General features: G+C 36.0%; 1 pseudogene; it reads right to left on the reverse strand.

The window, feature by feature from the left end:
- Positions 1-9,702: 9,702 nt before the first annotated feature.
- LOC121841376 lies at positions 9,703-10,676 on the reverse strand (annotated as a pseudogene).
- Between the last annotated feature and the right edge of the window lie 214 nt (positions 10,677-10,890).

Consider the following 10,890-nt stretch of genomic DNA (forward strand, 5'->3'; position numbering starts at 1 on the left):
GTTACCCATCATGATAGAGTGTTGTTTAGTTACCCAACATGATAGTGTTGTTTAGTTACCCATCATGATAGTGTTGTTTAGTTACCCATCATGATAGAGTGTTGTTTAGTTACCCATCATGATAGAGTGTTGTTTAGTTACCCATCATGATAGACTGTTTGTTTATTTACCCATCATGATAGAGTGTTGTTTAGTTACCCATCGTGATAGAATGTTGTTTAGTTACCCATCGTGATAGAATTTTGTTTAGTTACCCATCATGATAGAGTGTTGTTTAGTTACCCAACATGATAATGTTGTGTAGTTACCCATCATGATAGTGTTGTTTAGTTACCCATCATGCTAGAGTGGTGTTTAGTTACCCATCATGATAGTGGTGTTTAGTTACCCATCATGATAGAGTGTTGTTTAAATCAAATCAAATCAAATTTATTTGTCACCATGGTTAGCAGATGTTAATGATAGAAATGCTTGTGCTTTTAGTTCCGACAATGCAGTAATAACCAACAAGTAATCTAACTAACAATTCCAAAACTACTGTCTTATAGTGTAAGGGGATAAAGAATATGTACATAAGGATATATGAATGAGTGATGGTACAGAGCAGCATAGGCAAGATACAGTAGATGGTATCGAGTTTAGTATATACATATGAGATCAAAGTGGCATAGTTAAAGTGGCTAGTGATTGTAGTTACATAAGGATGCATCGATGATATAGAGACAGTATATACGTATGCATTTGAATAATGTAGGGTAAGTAACATCATGGGTAGCATTGTTTAAAGTTTAGTTACCCATCATGATAGTGTTGTTTAGTTACCCATCATGACAGAGAGTTGTTTAGTTACCCATCATGATAGTGTTGTTTAGTTACCCATCATGATAGAGTGTTGTTTAGTTACCCATCATGATAGAGTGTTTGTTTAGTTACCCATCATGATAGAGTGTTGTTTAGTTACCCATCATGATAGAGAGTAGTTACCCATGTTTGTTTAGTTACCCATCATGATAGAATGTTGTTTAGACCCATCATGACAGAGTGTTGTTTAGTTACCCATCATGATAGAGTGTTGTTTATTACCCAGATAGTGTTGTTTAGTTACCCATCATGATAGAGTGTTGTTTAGTTACCCATCATGCTAGAGTGTTGTTTAGTTACCCATCATGATAGAGTGTTGTTTAGTTACCCATCATGATAGAGTGTTGTTTAGTTACCCATCATGATAGACATGGTTTAGTGTTAATGCGAGTGTACCCATCATGATAGTGTTTTTAGTTCCGACAATGCAGTAATAACCAACAAGTAATCTAACTAACAATTCAAACTACCTTATCATGTAGATAAAGAATGTTGTTTAGTTACCCATCATGATAGAGTGTTGTTTAGTTACCCATCATGATAGAAAGTTGTTTGTATTACCCATCATGATGAGTGCATTGAGATGAATAATGTAGTTACCCATCATGATAGGGTGTTGTTTAAAGTTTACCCATCATGATAGTGTTGTTTAGTTACCCATCATGACAGAGAGTTGTTTAGTTACCCATCATGATAGTGTTGTTTAGTTACCCATCATGATAGAGTGTTGTTTAGTTACCCATCATGATAGAGTGTTTGTTTAGTTACCCATCATGATAGAGTGTTGTTTAGTTACCCATCATGATAGAGAGTCGTTTAGTTACCCATCATGATAGAATGTTGTTTAGTTACCCATCATGATAGAATGTTGTTTAGTTACCCATCATGATAGAGTGTTGTTTAGTTACCCATCATGATAGAGTGTTGTTTAGTTACCCATCATGATAGAGTGTTGTTTAGTTACCCATCATGATAGTGTTGTTTAGTTACCCATCATGATAGAGTGTTGTTTAGTTACCCATCATGATAGAGTGTTGTTTAGTTACCCATCATGATAGAGTGTTGTTTAGTTACCCATCATGATAGAGTGTTGTTTAGTTACCCATCATGATAGAGTGGTGTTTAGTTACCCAACATGATAGTGTTGTTTAGTTACCCATCATCATGATAGAGTGTTGTTTAGTTACCCAACATGATAGTGCTGTTTAGTTACCCATCATGATAGTGTTGTTTAGTTACCCATCATGATAGAGTGTTGTTTAGTTACCCATCATGATAGAGTGTTGTTTAGTTACCCATCATGATAGAGTGTTGTTTAGTTACCCAACATGATAGTGTTGTTTAGTTACCCATCATGATAGTGTTGTTTAGTTACCCATCATGATAGAGTGTTGTTTAGTTACCCATCATGATAGAGTGTTGTTTAGTTACCCATCATGATAGAGTGTTGTTTAGTTACCCATCATGATAGAGTGTTGTTTAGTTACCCATCATGATAGAGTGTTGTTTAGTTACCCATCATGATAGAATGTTGTTTAGTTACCCATCATGATAGAATGTTTGTTTAGTTACCCATCATGATAGAGTGTTGTTTAGTTACCCATCATGATAGAGTGTTGTTTAGTTACCCATCATGATAGAGTGTTGTTTAGTTACCCATCATGATAGTGTTGTTTAGTTACCCATCATGATAGTGTTGTTTAGTTACCCATCATGATAGAGTGTTGTTTAGTTACCCATCATGATAGAGTGTTGTTTAGTTACCCATCATGATAGAGTGTTGTTTAGTTACCCATCATGATAGAGTGTTTTGTTTAGTTACCCATCATGATAGAGTGTTTTTAGTTACCCATCATGCTAGAATGTTGTTTAGTTACCCATCATGATAGAATGTTGTTTAGTTACCCATCATGATAGTGTGTTGTTTAGTTACCCATCATGATAGAGTGTTGTTTAGTTACCCATCATGATAGTGTTGTTTAGTTACCCATCATGATAGTGTTGTTTAGTTACCCATCATGATAGAATGTTGTTTAGTTACCCATCGTGATAGAGTGTTGTTTAGTTACCCATCATGATAGAGTGTTTGTTTAGTTACCCATCATGATAGAGTGTTGTTTAGTTACCCATCATGATAGAGTGTTGTTTAGTTACCCATCATGATAGAGTGTTGTTTAGTTACCCATCATGATAGAGTGTTGTTTAGTTACCCATCATGATAGAGTGTTGTTTAGTTACCCATCATGATAGAGTGTTGTTTAGTTACCCATCATGATAGAGTGTTGTTTAGTTACCCATCATGATAGTGTTATTTAGTTACCCATCATGATAGAGTGTTGTTTATATTACCCATCATGATAGTGTTGTTTAGTTACCCATCATGATAGAGTGTTGTTTAGTTACCCATCATGATAGAGTGTTGTTTAGTTACCCATCATGATAGAGTGTTGTTTAGTTACCCATCATGATAGAGTGTTGTTTAGTTACCCATCATGATAGAGTGTTGTTTAGTTACCCATCATGATAGAGTGTTGTTTAGTTACCCATCATGATAGAGTGTTGTTTAGTTACCCATCATGATAGAGTGTTGTTTAGTTACCCATCATGATAGAGTGTTGTTTAGTTACCCATCATGATAGAGTGTTGTTTAGTTACCCATCATGATAGAGTGTTGTTTAGTTACCCATCATGATAGAGTGTTGTTTAGTTACCCATCATGATAGAGTGTTGTTTAGTTACCCATCATGATAGAGTGTTGTTTAGTTACCCATCATGATAGAGTGTTGTTTAGTTACCCATCATGATAGAGTGTTGTTTAGTTACCCATCATGATAGAGTGTTGTTTAGTTACCCATCATGATAGTGTTGTTTAGTTACCCATCATGATAGAGTGTTGTTTAGTTACCCATCATGATAGTGTTGTTTAGTTACCCATCATGATAGAGTGTTGTTTAGTTACCCATCATGATAGAGTGTTGTTTAGTTACCCATCATGATAGAGTGTTGTTTAGTTACCCATCATGATAGTGTTGTTTAGTTACCCATCATGATAGAATGTTGTTTAGTTACCCATCATGATAGAGTGTTGTTTAGTTACCCATCATGATAGAGTGTTGTTTAGTTACCCATCATGATAGTGTTGTTTAGTTACCCATCATGATAGTGTTGTTTAGTTACCCATCATGATAGAGTGTTGTTTAGTTACCCATCATGATAGAATGTTGTTTAGTTACCCATCATGATAGAATGTTGTTTAGTTACAAATCATGATAGAGTGTTGTTTAGTTACCCATCATGATAGAGTGTTGTTTAGATACCCATCATGATAGAGTGTTGTTTAGTTACCCATCATGCTAGAGTGTTGTTTAGTTACCCATGGTGATAGAATGTTGTTTAGTTACCCATCATGATAGAGTGTTGTTTAGTTACCCAACATGATAGTGTTGTTTAGTTACCCATCATGATAGTGTTGTTTAGTTACCCATCATGCTAGAGTGTTGTTTAGTTACCCATCATGATAGAGTGTTGTTTAGTTACCCATCATGATAGAATTTTGTTTAGTTACCCATCATGATAGAGTGTTGTTTAGTTACCCAACATGATAGTGTTGTTTAGTTACCCATCATGATAGTGTTGTTTAGTTACCCATCATGATAGAGAGTTGTTTAGTTACCCATCATGATAGTGTTGTTTAGTTACCCATCATGATAGAGTGTTGTTTAGTTACCCATCATGATAGAGTGTTTGTTTAGTTACCCATCATGATAGAGTGTTGTTTAGTTACCCATCATGATAGAGAGTCGTTTAGTTACCCATCATGACAGAGTGTTGTTTAGTTACCCATCATGATAGAGTGTTGTTTAGTTACCCATCATGATAGTGTTGTTTAGTTACCCATCATGATAGAGTGTTGTTTAGTTACCCATCATGATAGAGTGTTGTTTAGTTACCCATCATGATAGAGTGTTGTTTAGTTACCCATCATGATAGTGTTGTTTAGTTACCCATCATGATAGTGTTGTTTAGTTACCCATCATGATAGTGTTGTTTAGTTACCCATCATGATAGTGTTGTTTAGTTACCCATCATGATAGTGTTGTTTAGTTACCCATCATGATAGAGTGTTGTTTAGTTACCCATCATGCCAGAGTGTTGTTTAGTTACCCATCCTGATAGAGTGTTGTTTAGTTACCCATCATGATAGAGTGTTGTTTAGTTACCCATCATGATAGAGTGTTTGTTTAGTTACCCATCATGATAGAGTGTTGTTTAGTTACCCATCATGATAGTGTTGTTTAGTTACCCATCATGATAGAGTGTTTGTTTAGTTACCCATCATGATAGAGTGTTGTTTAGTTACCCATCATGATAGAGTGTTGTTTAGTTACCCATCGTGATAGAATGTTGTTTAGTTACCCATCATGATAGAGTGTTGTTTAGTTACCCAACATGATAGTGTTGTTTAGTTACCCATCATGATAGTGTTGTTTAGTTACCCATCATGCTAGAGTGTTGTTTAGTTACCCATCATGATAGAGTGTTGTTTAGTTACCCAACATGATAGAGTGTTGTTTAGTTACCCAACATGATAGAGTGTTGTTTAGTTACCCATCGTGATAGAATGTTGTTTAGTTACCCATCGTGATAGAATTTTGTTTAGTTACCCATCGTGATAGAGTGTTGTTTAGTTACCCAACATGATAGTGCTGTTTAGTTACCCATCATGATAGTGTTGTTTAGTTACCCATCATGCTAGAGTGTTGTTTAGTTACCCATCATGATAGAGTGTTGTTTAGTTACCCATCATGATAGAGTGTTGTTTAAATCAAATCAAATCAAATTTATTTGTCACATACACATGGTTAGCAGATGTTAATGCGAGTGTAGCGAAATGCTTGTGCTTTTAGTTCCGACAATGCAGTAATAACCAACAAGTAATCTAACTAACAATTCCAAAACTACTGTCTTATACACAGTGTAAGGGGATAAAGAATATGTACATAAGGATATATGAATGAGTGATGGTACAGAGCAGCATAGGCAAGATACAGTAGATGGTATCGAGTACAGTATATACATATGAGATGAGTATGTAAACAAAGTGGCATAGTTAAAGTGGCTAGTGATACATGTATTACATAAGGATGCAGTCGATGATATAGAGGACAGTATATACGTATGCATATGAGATGAATAATGTAGGGTAAGTAACATTATATAGGGTAGCATTGTTTAAAGTTTAGTTACCCATCATGATAGTGTTGTTTAGTTACCCATCATGACAGAGAGTTGTTTAGTTACCCATCATGATAGTGTTGTTTAGTTACCCATCATGATAGAGTGTTGTTTAGTTACCCATCATGATAGAGTGTTTGTTTAGTTACCCATCATGATAGAGTGTTGTTTAGTTACCCATCATGATAGAGAGTCGTTTAGTTACCCATCATTATAGAATGTTGTTTAGTTACCCATCATGATAGAATGTTGTTTAGTTACCCATCATGACAGAGTGTTGTTTAGTTACCCATCATGATAGAGTGTTGTTTAGTTACCCAACATGATAGTGCTGTTTAGTTACCCATCATGATAGTGTTGTTTAGTTACCCATCATGCTAGAGTGTTGTTTAGTTACCCATCATGATAGAGTGTTGTTTAGTTACCCATCATGATAGAGTGTTGTTTAAATCAAATCAAATCAAATTTATTTGTCACATACACATGGTTAGCAGATGTTAATGTTTAGCGAAATGCTTGTGCTTTTAGTTCCGACAATGCAGTAATAACCAACAAGTAATCTAACTAACAATTCCAAAACTACTGTCTTATACACAGTGTAAGGGGATAAAGAATATGTACATAAGGATATATGAATGAGTGATGGTACAGAGCAGCATAGGCAAGATACAGTAGATGGTATCGAGTACAGTATATACATATGAGATGAGTATGTAAACAAAGTGTTTAAAGTGGCTACCCATCATGTATTACATAAGGATGCAGTCGATGATATAGAGGACAGTATATACGTATGCATATGAGATGAATAATGTGGGTAGCATTGTTTAAAGTTTAGTTACCCATCATGATAGTGTTGTTTAGTTACCCATCATGACAGAGAGTTGTTTAGTTACCCATCATGATAGTGTTGTTTAGTTACCCATCATGATAGAGTGTTGTTTAGTTACCCATCATGATAGAGTGTTTGTTTAGTTACCCATCATGATAGAGTGTTGTTTAGTTACCCATCATGATAGAGAGTCGTTTAGTTACCCATCATTATAGAATGTTGTTTAGTTACCCATCATGATAGAATGTTGTTTAGTTACCCATCATGACAGAGTGTTGTTTAGTTACCCATCATGATAGAGTGTTGTTTAGTTACCCATCATGATAGAGTGTTGTTTAGTTACCCATCATGATAGAGTGTTGTTTAGTTACCCATCATGATAGAGTGTTGTTTAGTTACCCATCATGATAGAGTGTTGTTTAGTTACCCATCATGATAGAGTGTTTGTTTAGTTACCCATCATGATAGAGTGTTGTTTAGTTACCCATCATGATAGAGTGTTGTTTAGTTACCCATCATGATAGAGTGTTGTTTAGTTACCCATCATGATAGAGTGTTGTTTAGTTACCCATCATGATAGAGTGTTGTTTAGTTATCCATCATGATAGAGTGTTATTTAGTTACCCATCATGATAGAATGTTGTTTAGTTACCCATCATGAGAGAATGTTGTTTAGTTACCCATCATTACAGAGTGTTGTTTAGTTACCCATCATGACAGAGTGTTGTTTAGTTACCCATCATGATAGTGTTGTTTAGTTACCCATCATGATAGACTGTTGTTTAGTTACCCATCATGATAGAGTGTTGTTTAGTTACCCATCGTGATAGAATGTTGTTTAGTTACCCATCGTGATAGAATTTTGTTTAGTTACCCATCATGATAGAGTGTTGTTTAGTTACCCATCATGATAGACTGTTTGTTTATTTACCCATCATGATAGAGTGTTGTTTAGTTACCCATCGTGATAGAATGTTGTTTAGTTACCCATCGTGATAGAATTTTGTTTAGTTACCCATCATGATAGAGTGTTGTTTAGTTACCCAACATGATAGTGTTGTGTAGTTACCCATCATGATAGTGTTGTTTAGTTAACCATCATGATAGAGTGTTGTTTAGTTACCCATCATGATAGTGTTGTTTAGTCACCCATCATGATAGAGTGTTGTTTAGTTACCCATCATGATAGTGTTGTTTAGTTACCCATCATGCTAGAGTTTTGTTTAGTTACCCATCATGATAGAGTGTTGTTTAGTTACCCATCATGATAGAGTGTTGTTTAGTTACCCATCATGATAGTGTTGTTTAGTTACCCATCATGATAGAGTGTTTGTTTAGTTACCCATCATGATAGAATGTTGTTTAGTTACCCATCATGATAGAGTGTTGTTTAGTTACCCAACATGATAGTGTTGTTTAGTTACCCATCATGATAGATTGTTGTTTAGTTACCCATCATAATAGGGTGGTGTTTAGTTACCCATCATTATAGAATTTTGTTTAGTTACCCATCATGCTAGAGTTTTGTTTAGTTACCCATCATGATAGAGTGTTGTTTAGTTACCCATCATGATAGAGTGTTGTTTAGTTACCCATCATGATAGAGTGTTGTTTAGTTACCCATCATGATAGAGTGTTGTTTAGTTACCCATCATGATAGAGTGTTGTTTAGTTACCCATCATGATAGAGTGTTGTTTAGTTACCCATCATGATAGAGTGTTGTTTAGTTACCCATCATGATAGTGTTGTTTAGTTACCCATCATGATAGAGTGTTGTTTAGTTACCCATCATGATAGAGTGTTGTTTAGTTTCCCATCATTATAGAGTGTTGTTTAGTTACCCATCATGATAGTGTGTTGTTTAGTTACCCATCATGATAGAGTGTTGTTTAGTTACCCATCATGATAGAATGTTGTTTAGTTACCCATCATGATAGAGTGTTGTTTAGTTACCCATCATGATAGAGTGTTGTTTAGTTACCCATCATGATAGAGAGTTGTTTAGTTACCCATCATGCTAGAGTGTTGTTTAGTTACCCATCATGATAGCGTGTTGTTCAGTTACCCAACGGATCTTGTGTCCTTTCTGTCATCCTGTGAACCCTGTATAGCTCGTGGCTATATTTTATTTCATTATTTTATGATGTGAAGTACTTTGTTAATTGTATTGAAACGTGCTAAACGAATAAAGTTATAATTATTATTATTAAGACTCTTTGCTGGCGTTTCCTTTATTCTGGCAGTTACAGGTATATTTCTACACTGTGAGGTTGGAATAATACTGTGACATTGTGAACATTATGATAATGCCCTTTTAGTCTAAGACCTGTCTGAAAATACTGCCTGAAATGTCAGCATGCTTGCCTGGTGACATCACCAATAGTGAGAGTTTGCCCTCCTCTCTCCTCTCTGCCAATAGCAGCTAATTTTCAGGTTCCCTCCCATTAGGCTCCTCCATTTAGGCACCTCTCTCAGAGAGTTAAAAACAATCACAGTAAAGTACTTAATTGTTACCCAGAAATGATTTGATATTGACATATGAAAAAATAAAACATCTTCATTGGACCTTGAAGATTAAGGTTAATAAGATAATTCCCTGCTACTCCACAAGGAGTAACAATATGTTGACTCTTAAGACAATTACAGCCATTATTAAGAACAGCAGAAAAACAACAAAAAGTGAATTCCAGATTTATTCCAAAACGATCACTTTAACCTGGGGACAGGGTCCCCGTTGAAGAACATGACAAGAAGAACAGAAGGAAGTGCAGTGTCTTATAAACAACTATCAACTTTATTATTACTCAATATTACTTATCAATACATTATGTCCATCCGCTGATGTGCTTTCGATGAAAGTTGACCTAGGTAGGTCTGAAGAGTCCTAGTTAGGGAGAAGAAAAGCAGAAAGGAGCAGAGATAGTGAGTGAATGCTCTCCTCTACATATTGTTGTCGGTCCAGTCTCTCATTCCATTGTAGGCATCACTTTGTTGCTTGGCGTTGGCCCCTGTGGTATTTTTCAGATAGCCCTGGAACCGGCCCTGGTCCCGACCACTCACCAGGTACTGGCCCAACATCTGGTCAGCTCTGGGAGAGACAAAACTGGGTCATTTACTGTTCTGGTAAAGTTCCCAGAATGTTCTACATATTCTGAAACTGTGCATAACTAACAGGGAAATACATCTAAACAATGCAGAGAGAGAGAACATAGATAAATAATAGAAAAGTTTAATTATAAAGTATTAATAAATACACAATGAGTAACAATAACTTGGCTTTATACACATGTAGTGCACCTACCTGGTAATTACACCGTATTCCTATGTAGTGCACCTACCTGGTAATTACACCGTATTCCTATGTAGTGCACCTACCTGGTAATTACACCGTATTCCTATGTAGTGCACCTACCTGGTAATTACACCGTATTCCTATGTAGTGCACCTACCTGGTAATTACACCGTATTCCTATGTAGTGCACCTACCTGGTAATGGCACTGTATTCCTATGTAGTGCACTTGCCTGGTAATGGCACTGTATTCCTATGTAGTGCACTTGCCTGTTAATGCCCTGCTCCTCTAGCCTGCGGCCCTGTACAGGTCCGATCCGGGTACGTCCCTCACAGACCGGTTTCCCATCGGCTCAGAGACAAAGTTACGGTGCTTCTGAGAGGTGGTGGAGCATCCTGTAGGGACATGGAGGAACAATATGACGATGAGATGTGTGTATTTGTGTCTGTGTCTTATCAGTGGGTCAGTTTAGGTAGAACCTCACATAACATTTCTCTGGGAAGGGAATAAGGAACCAGGAAACAGGAACTACCCAAATCTCTCATGGACAAACAACGTAAATACTTCAATTTGAGGTTAACCGAGATTAGGAACTATCCTAATCCCAACATAGTTATACTTCTTGAGTTGAAAATGCAACACAAACAGATCTGGGAGTAAAAAGAACTAC

Source organism: Oncorhynchus tshawytscha, linkage group LG30 (genome assembly GCF_018296145.1).
Source record: "Oncorhynchus tshawytscha isolate Ot180627B linkage group LG30, Otsh_v2.0, whole genome shotgun sequence".
Taxonomy (NCBI): domain Eukaryota; kingdom Metazoa; phylum Chordata; class Actinopteri; order Salmoniformes; family Salmonidae; genus Oncorhynchus; species Oncorhynchus tshawytscha.